At 28.0% G+C, this 10198-nt stretch overlaps 1 long non-coding RNA gene across 1 annotated transcript; it reads left to right on the top strand.

Moving 5' to 3' along the window:
• The first annotated feature begins 507 nt into the window (after positions 1-507).
• LOC149060563 (uncharacterized) lies at positions 508-9571 on the top strand. The gene is made up of 3 exons (XR_016189298.1): positions 508-562; positions 1091-1274; positions 6963-9571. It is a non-coding gene; the product is annotated as an uncharacterized LOC149060563 (long non-coding RNA).
• The last annotated feature ends 627 nt before the right edge of the window (positions 9572-10198 follow it).

The following is a 10198-nucleotide window of genomic DNA, read 5'->3' on the forward strand; positions in this document are numbered from 1 at the left end:
AAAAAAAAAACATAAATTAGAATGTCCTAATATTGCATGCCATCTCTTGAAAGGGTCTGTCCGAATATTGTATGCCACCTCATCGAGGGGTTTGTCCGAATTGCATGTTATCAGATTATCAAGTTGATGGATTATTATACTACACTCATTATACTAGGTATAAATTAAACTTTTTTTTGAACACTTTTCTAATTTAACTTACTTTTCCACTGAAAGAACGGGCTTTTGCTACATTTAGTTAGTATAATAAACTGAATGTATTTTACATTTGTACATGGTATTTTTCAAATAAATAATTACAATAATAATTTAAAATTGGATGATACCGTATCGGCTCCCGCCGGACGTTAATGAGTCCGTATCGGCTCCTGGTCGTTATTCCTTACCGTCCGTTGAATGGCCGTATTGCGTCCGGTTTTGATAACAATTTTTTTGATAACTAGTTAATCACATATATACAGTTATATGGAATTACAAAATATTTTTAATGTTAGTTCTCGTTTTATTGCGAAGTGTAGTGCGTCTAAGCATGTAGAAGACTTGTTTGCTCTAAAACCAGAAGGTAACAAACAACTCATAGAATTTTTCGACTACATTTGTGCCAATTACTTAGATGACAGACACTTCCCTCCGGAAATGTGGGCTGATATGTCGAGTACAGGTGATCGCACCACAAACTGCTGCGAATTTTTCCACGCGAAATTTAATGCTGAGTTCACATCTGCTCATCCTAACATTTTCAATTTCATGGAAATTTTGAAGCAGATATAGGCTGACACGTATATAAAGTTCCGCAGCACGAATATTAGGAAAAAAACTAACAACCAGCAAAAGATTTGTAGTGTTATTCAGAAATGTATTGATCAATTTAAAGAAGGAAAAATTACCAGAGCGAAATACGTAAAAAAAGTTTCTTTCAAGTTCAAACCACAAATTTTTAAATTGTTTACGTTACCTAAGTTAACATAATTTTTAAAACTACAAAAAAAAACTTTAAGACAACACAATTTTTTTAGTTTATTAAACTCATTTTTAAAAGAACACATTTTTTTATTTTAAACGCCAACAACATTTTTAACCATGCCTACAGAGAATTTCTTCTCACCGTAGCCAGTCCTCAACCTGTAAATGGGAAGAAAAATGTTATTGATTTGGAGCCGATACGTCCATACCACTGACATCGGGTCGGAGCCGATGATACGGTCACCTTCAAATTAAAGGAGGGAGCCGAAACGGACGAACGGGAGCCGATGCGGATACTTCCTTAACATTTGGTAATTAAAATAATAATATTACATTTGGTCGAGTTTAAAAAAAAATAATTTACATAATAATATACAATTTGGCCCAGTTTTTAAAATAAATAATTATAATAATATAATATAAATTTATTTGGATGTCAGCAACACAATATTTGGTAACTTTTCTACAAATAAATTCTACTAATTTCATTAAATTGAAATTGCATCATCACTGAATTGAAAATTTTTTTTCCAATATTTTTTGACGTCTATTATTTTAAATTTGAACATCTTTGCATATATAATATCACATTGTACTTGTTTTAAGACATCAAATAATTGAAATATACTGGAATTTGGTGAGTAAATCATTCTATTTAGTTTGGAATGGAATGATTCACAAGCTTTAGTTGTTCGCATCGTAGAATTAGAAAATTCAGCCCAAATAGACGGTGGAAATAAACTGTCGGTCATCACATAAGTTTCTAAGAAATAGTCACTAAATTCATGTATACGACCATCAATGGGTTGAATTACCATGATTTCGTTTGTCAGACAGTCGTCCACATCATTTGGGTTTAAGAATGATAGACAAAAAATAATTTTAAAAACATTCCGATTTCTGTTTTTTTTTTTTTTTTTTTTTACATGAACCTATCGATTGAATTTCTCTCCAAGTGATCTGCCCTAGATGAAAACGACATCCTTTTTTTATAGCATTTGGAAAAACAATTAGAAGTGTCGGGTGAATTGCCTGTTCAAAATCAGCATAAATGATTTTAGGTGATAAGTTTAAATTCAAATCGTCCACCTTTATTAATAAATTAGTAAAAGCATCTTCATGAATTTATTTTGTTTTTCCTGTTTGTAAAAAACATATTAGAGGCGCAAAATTATGATGTTTAACGCCGTGAATTGTAAATAACTGGTAAAACATTTTGGGACAACTTTTAAATGTACCATCGACGAACAAAATTTCGCAACCACTTAAATATTTTAAATTAGCATGTGTTTTAAAAGCCACAATATTATTTTCATGATTGTTAATGAATAAAAAAATTTCGTCTCTATTAGTATTGATGTTCATATTATCTAAAGCTGTATGTAAATCAATCAAAGTGTCAGGCAGTTTGGGATAAATAATTAATCGAGCGTAATGTAAATTTTTTCGAAATCGTGTCATGTCATTTGCTGTCCATGTACTAATATAGTAATATCTCCCTTTAATAGGTCACGATGTAGTATTTTATTGAGTTTTTCAAATGGATCATCTATAGCTTTACGTTTTAAATTATTACATAGGTAGGTACCTGTTGTCTAGTTAATTTTTGTTTGTCATCTTTGTCGTGATTATGATTTATCTCGTGGAATATAACTTTATGTTCACTATTTAATTTTATGTATAAGCTTTACACGAACGTTTACAACAAGCCCACCTTTCAATATTATAGCACAATAATTTTTGAAAATAAAATTTAAAATCGTCAAAAACAAAACAAATAAAAAACAAATACTTACAAAAAGTATTTTGTTTTTTTCACTTAACATATTTTCAACTCGTGGTTCCATGATCACACTACGGTTAAGTAATAACTTACTTTGAACAAGTTAACGTTAACGTTCCAAAACGTACTAAGATTATAAGACTCGGAAAAGTGATTGTATCTCCATTTGACCTAAATTATATTATTATTACTATTCTATATGGTCGTAGCGGTGTACCTTTTTTATCTCAATTATTTTAGATTATGTCAGTGTAATATAATAATTATCATATACATTTGAGCAACAGACAATTTAGTGAACGATACATATGCCTAATATACTATAGTAAATACAGCTCAAAATAAAACTAAAGTTTAAAATATTTCAATCTAAAAACTAACCAGTTGTAACAACCATATCATAGAGCGTTTCTATACATGTGGTTTTTTTTTTAAATTAAAAAAGTTCAAAAAAAAGTTTAAGTTATACCTAATGACTAATACAATAAGTGTATAATAAATAAACTATTTCTGATATACGGCATGCGATTCGGACAAACCCCTCTATGAGGAGGCATGCAATTCGGACAGACCCCTTTAAGAAATCGCATGCAATTCGGACATTTTTTTTTTCTTTGGCATGCAATTCGGACGCAGCCGTAACTTAAGAGTATTTTTAAAAATTGTAACATTTTACAAACAAATATTAAAACAGTTGTAATAAAATAAATGCAATAGTACATATTATATTACGTATTTAGTTTTATTTGAAAAATGTTATTGAACTAGGCAGTTTTTATATTAAAATACTCCAATTCTGTGTTCTCATCATGAGTATATTATGTATATTGTAATTAAATCAGTGCCTGCAGTTTTATAACATCTGTGGTGCACTTGAAAAGAATAAATATAGACTACAAGATGTATTTTGTGTCATAACTTAAAATTAGGTTATGGCACTATGGATATTGTTTTGAAAAGCTTTTTCTAGTGATCTTAGGGGGGGGGGCTTAAAACGCTCTATGTCCGTAGATAATGCATTAATACATTTTAAAGTATGAGTAGGTAGGTGCTTAATTAATTTTTCACAGCAGAAAAACTACACTATACAGTAAATGATTCACATTTGGTGTATTATTGTATAGAGTCTATACTATAGTCTATACTATGTTTATAATTTAGTTTTTTAGAGTACTTAAAATTAACACACGTGTCAATAAAATGTTTAATATAATTTTAGATTTTGAGCCAAACGACGCAGGCGATGCAGCTTATTGGTTTTTTTTACAATAACACGTACCAGCATGGTGTTTTATTCATTTATTTCATTATCTTTTTATGGGTTAATTTTTTTTAAATATTCTGCATTGAATAAAGAATACGCTAACTTCGACTAGAAATCGGCTTTATAGTAGAAGTAGAAAGGTCAATTTTTAACTTAAAAGAATTAATTACAATGCAATATGTATAATGTAGTTGTATAAAAGAAAGAAGAGAAAAAAAATGATTTTGCATCTATAACATAGGTAACAAAGACATGATAATATAAATACCTATAGATTATAGGCATATACGTTTCCACTAACAAGAAATATTTTTAGATAAACAAATATATTTTTTGTCTTAATATGATAATTCCTCATTATAATTTGATAAATAGTAATTGCTTCTAAACAATATGTATTTTTATATTGTTTATCGGATAGAATTTTTTTAGCAGTTATAGTTGTCTACTGGTCTAAATATAAATCTTCCTATCAATCAATTTGAAATAAAACACAATATGTTGTATACTATAATAATCATCTTTTCAGTACAATTGAAATTGTCAAGTAAGATTCAAAATAAAAATAATTCTTAATACAGCTTTACCTTACTTAATAAATACTAAGTGCTGTTTTTTCATTTTCCGTAATTCCTTTTATAAAATTTGATAATTATATTTGATATTTTATTTTCCACCTTAGCTATAGTACTCTTCCGACTTCCACTACTCTACTGCCCGATACTTATTCAGGGGAAGGGGGGTACAGTATATTATATCAACAAAAATAACTTCACAGGAAAAATTCTTAGGGCTTGTAGAATTTTCGAATTTTCATAGCTATCTTGATTTTCATTTTATAGAAGACAATTTCCTACAGACCATACTGAACTCCGATTTTTTCGTTTTATTTGAAATGATAGTACCAACTTATATGTAAAAAAGGCTAAAATAACTGTCTTATCATTAAAGACGTCATATTATAAAGTTTGAGATTAAAATTTTGAAAATGAGTTCAATGAAACCTGTACAATATTACCATCTTTAAGTTAAAAAAGGTATAATCAAATATTATGGCTAATTCTTTAGGATATGATCATTATTCCCGTATAGTGTATTTTTGTAGACTAAATTAGTTGAAATAATATTTTGGCTCTGGGCAGCTTAGGCAAAAATTATTACCAAATTATTAGGTTCGTATAAAAATGTAACTAATTAGAATAATTTATTTTTATTTGTGAGAATATATTTAACTCATAATTAACCTTACCTATCTAAATCTAATTAAATTCACCAATTTGGTCAAGTGATGGATACGACAAAACCTGGTATATATGTGTATATGGTTGGTATGTTGATTTTCAGAAAATATAAGCTCGATTACAATTTTTTTGTTGAGAATTTTGAAATCAAATTTTGAACGACTAGTTTTTGAGTTATGTACATGGCTTTTTGTACTAAGGACAATATATCTTTAATCAGTGGTAATGAAAAAATAATTATTGATTTATCAAAATAAATAATTTTTAAAAATGATCCAGTATAATTAATACATCTTACATTACATTTTATAAAACCATTTTTAAAGATTATTATTCTTAATATAAACATTTTAATAATCCAAAAACTATGAATTAGAATTTTTATTTAGATGCATCAACATTTTCAAGAAAATTATCAGCTAAATAATTTTCAGTAGATAGAGTGGGGGAGGGTCTCATTTAAAAAATAGAAGTTTGTATCGGCATAGGACTTTCCTTAAGTAGAATAAAAATCACTAGAAATTTGAAAATATGGTACCTATTTAGATATACTTGAAATTTCTAAAAATCTGAATTTGAGTAAATCAACTTTTAAATGGAAACATGAGGACGAGCATGCTTAAAAATTCACATTATATAGAAACCAATCAATATTATGGATTCAAATTACTATTTTACTATGACCAGTTTTTTAGGTATCTACTTAGTAGATGTTGAAATTTTTAGTGATTCTTCAGTTTCAATAATGAAGGATTCAGGATTGCGATGTTATATCATTGGAAAATTTTCTAAATAAATCAGAAAAAGTTTTATCAGCTCTGAATAGCTTTATGGCTTGTATTTTAATTGTGTGTTTTAAATATAAGGTATAATAGGCAACCAGTATTCATGAGAAACTGTGGAATATAGATATCTTATCAATCATAGGTATCTTATTAAAGATGAATTATCTTGAATAGTGATACAGTGACTATATAGTATACCCACGATGTAAATCTGACGATGATGATCTTTCTCTGTCTCTAGAGATACCGTTTTTGATATTTTTGGGTGTAAAAGTAGTGAAATGCACACAAGGTTCTACGCAAATTTTTAATTTCGGATTGGAGTTTGTTTGGTAAAAATATAAATCGTCGTTTTGCTACCTCCATTTTCGATATAATTAGTGTGACTTAAAATAGAACAGTGATCCCGGTTGTTAACTTTGTTCATTCTACGATTGACATTCTTACTTCAACTATACAATATTTTTTTTTGGCCTACAGAAGTTGTGTTATGTTGTTAGTTAAGCTGTACATTACTTGACTTCAGAAACTTGGTCTAGGTACTAACTTTGTGAATTCACCCAATAATCCTTTTGTTGTTTTGTATTTTCAAGGCAAGATTAAGTGGTCTGAAATATATTGCCATAACCATACAGACTTCAATAGTTCCGTGTTCAATGGTGCTCCACCAATGCGTAGCATTTTATTAAATTAAATAAGAAACACTGGTGGTTTTCTATCACTTAGTTCCACATAACTGAGTAATTTTCTCAAATTTTTCTCTTTATTCTCCGTGTACCTATAATAAATCAAACATCAATTAAACGTGAGTAACATATTTCTCAGTTGCTTGAGGTGTTTATATGATATTTGAAACTGCGTCATTATTTCTATGTCAAAATCACCAATTATGAGATAATACTTTGAGCTGTCGTTTGAAATTCCAGACAAAGCGAATTGTGCTTGAATCTGACGGAGCCATATTGCCAAATCAACTTTCCAAAATTATGGTCGTCATATTTTAAAACGGTTCACCGTGATCAATGGCGGGTTCAGCGGAAGGGCACAGAGGCACGTGGCTCCTGTCAATTTTCTACCGAACATTTTTTTTTATGTAACTACGAGTATCATATAAATGAAAAATGCAGTTAGGTAATAAGAATAATATTACAACTATATTAATTATTATAATTTATAATTTATAATCATTATATGCATTCAAACTGATAAAACATGATTTACAGCTTTGTCTGGTCGACACCTATTTATAATTACAACCATTATTGATTTAATTAAAATGTATAATCATACAAATTATCAATATCACAAATACTAACTAGATTAAGTAAATATGTATGAAATAATATTTGGTATTAAGTCTTAGTATATACTCACGCGGTACAAACATTGTCTTTTTCGTAACATAAAAAAATCGAACACATAATGTGAGACTGGTAACTCACACTCGGTATATATACAGTGTACACACACAAATGCGTTCTGGGTTACTCTAACATCCAAAACACGCACGCACAAAAAAAATCATTTACTTTAACTGGTAAAAATACAAAAACTTGCTCTGAGTTACACTACCTGAAATGTTACACAATTTTCACACTTCACTTGTACAAAAAAAAAATGTGTGCTAAGAGAATTCAGTGGTGGTGTGATAGGGTATTTTATGAGGCAATTGTCTCACCACCGATTAGGTGGTAGTACCCCTTGGGATGGATATAACAATTACATACCTATGGTTACTATTTACTATATAACATATTTTTTATAGTATATAATAACGTGGTATTTTGGTAATACTAAGGTGGATTGATTAAGTTAAGGAAACCAGAAAATATTTAAACAAACCAATTTTTTGGTTTATCAAGATGAAAATAATATTGATCGGTTTTTAATTTTCTACATTTACCTATATTAAAAAAAAATTCTATAGACTCCTACATTCGTTTGATTATTAGTCACATCACTTGACTCCGTATTTGAATGTTTGTTGTTGTTTATATGGATTCATGGATAGCAAAATAACAATAGATATATTAATAAAATATACGAGGTGCATATAAGTAATTTTATTATTTTCTGGTCCTAGTGATATTAACATGAAAAAGTGTATTATTGTTGTAGAATTGTGAATTGGGGGTGTGGTGGCAAAGCCCTCCATGGTCTGTGCTATAAAATTTAGGTTGTGGTGGTCGAACATCTATATTTGCCTCGTGAAATAAAATAGTTCACGCCGCCACTGAGAGAATTTAACCTAGACCGTGGTAGACCACACCACACGTAAAAACTGTTGTACTTTTCATACATAAATACTTCGAAAAAGTTGTCAAGGTTAAGGTGACATGGCTCAAACGCATAAAATTTCTTCGACCGTGAATATGTTACCCCGTTGGGCTTATATTACAACATCGTTGCGGTAACATCAAAATATAATGGAACCGATTGCACAAAGTCTTCCGACCGTAATTGTTCATTCTGACGAGAGGACAAAAAAAAATTAACCATCCAAAATAAGATATTTGTAAAGTTTACACAAAGTTATCAATAAAAAGAACAGAAACAAACAAACAAAAACACAATTATTAAAAAAAATTCGGATAGTGATTAGTGGATTACGAATGACGCTGGTCTCCACTTTTCCGTATAATATGCCGATTAATTTCAACGCATACAAATTAATGTACAAAACATATAATCAGCACCTTTAATAAAAACTCATGTCGAATGGTGATGACCGAGTCACACGATGGCCACCACTACACTGTCGCTACATTTTTCTTGTACTATCATTTATATATTATTGCTTAACCTAGTTTGTTTTTTTCTATATCTGCTAAAACTTACTGTCTAAGACTTAATTACAAATATTACTTCATATATGTTTACCTAAACTAGTTAATATTTTTAATATTAATAATTTTTTGATTATACAAGATACAACAGTGCCACCCCCTTATCAAAATATCGTAGATCCACCCCTGACCAAGATCGTATTTTATGTTATGGTTTCAATGAGAGATGAATAATAAAGAAAATATAAATTTATTTATTTCTAGGAAAACCAATCTTCTCTATTCAGGAGTGTTTTTTAATACATTTTGAAATAATTTAGGTATACAATTGACGGGATCACAAAAAAATATTATTCAATACCATTTTTTTATATTATTCTAAATTTAACTTAAAAAGGTCAATAAATCAATGAATATTTCCAAATAATAGGATGTCTACTGTACAGAAAAAAAAATAAAAACCGCAGTAGAGATAAGACAAGTAATACTAAATTAATATATATTATATTTATTTTATAATAGTATAAATACCTACTTATATAGGTAATACTAATGGAAATATCAAAAAAATAAAATAATAAGTACCTAGTTTATATTATGGTTTCAGTTTATACATTTTATAATCATTAAGAAAACTTGGTTTATGTAAATATGCATCTACATATATTATTATACATGTACTAAGATAATAAGATTAATTTAAAGAATAAATTATTTAAAAAAATAGTAATTTATAAAAAAAAAAAACCCATTAGGATTATTTGAATATTGTATTCAATGTGAAGAATTACATTAATTTTGTAATTAAATTAATTTTCGTAAACAATCAAGACTTTTTATTTATAGTATAAAATCATATAAAGACCTTTATATCTATATAGTTTTAAATGTACCTAACAAACAAGTTTTATTTATTTTACTTTAAACATTTACAAAATGACAAATCAAATTTTATTTTGATAAAATACATCTAAAAAATATACTCCACTTTGAGGAACATTTTGTACATATCAATTAACTCAGTTTGCTATTGCCATGTTTTACCTATGGTTTATAAAAATGTTTTATTTATATTGAAATATGAAAATAAATAAGTTTTATTGTGATCTAAATGTAAAATCCCAGATAGTTTTAATATGATATGTTCTCAGAAAATATATAATTTCATAATATACATACCTAGTGTGAATCATAATGCAAAATATCAGATAAAATAGATATGATCATTTTTAAAATTAATTATTGGATTAATCATTGAAGTATTAGTCTATTAAATGTTCAATTTTATTTTATTTTTTCAAAAAATTGCATACATAGGTAGTATTATAAATATTATTAAATTGATAAATTAAAACATAAAAATCTGTTTATTAATA

The sequence above is a fragment of the Diuraphis noxia genome, unplaced genomic scaffold (genome assembly GCF_037042655.1).
Source record: "Diuraphis noxia isolate RWA-SAM2 unplaced genomic scaffold, SU_Dnox_SAM2 contig0001, whole genome shotgun sequence".
Classification (NCBI taxonomy): Eukaryota; Metazoa; Arthropoda; class Insecta; order Hemiptera; family Aphididae; genus Diuraphis; species Diuraphis noxia.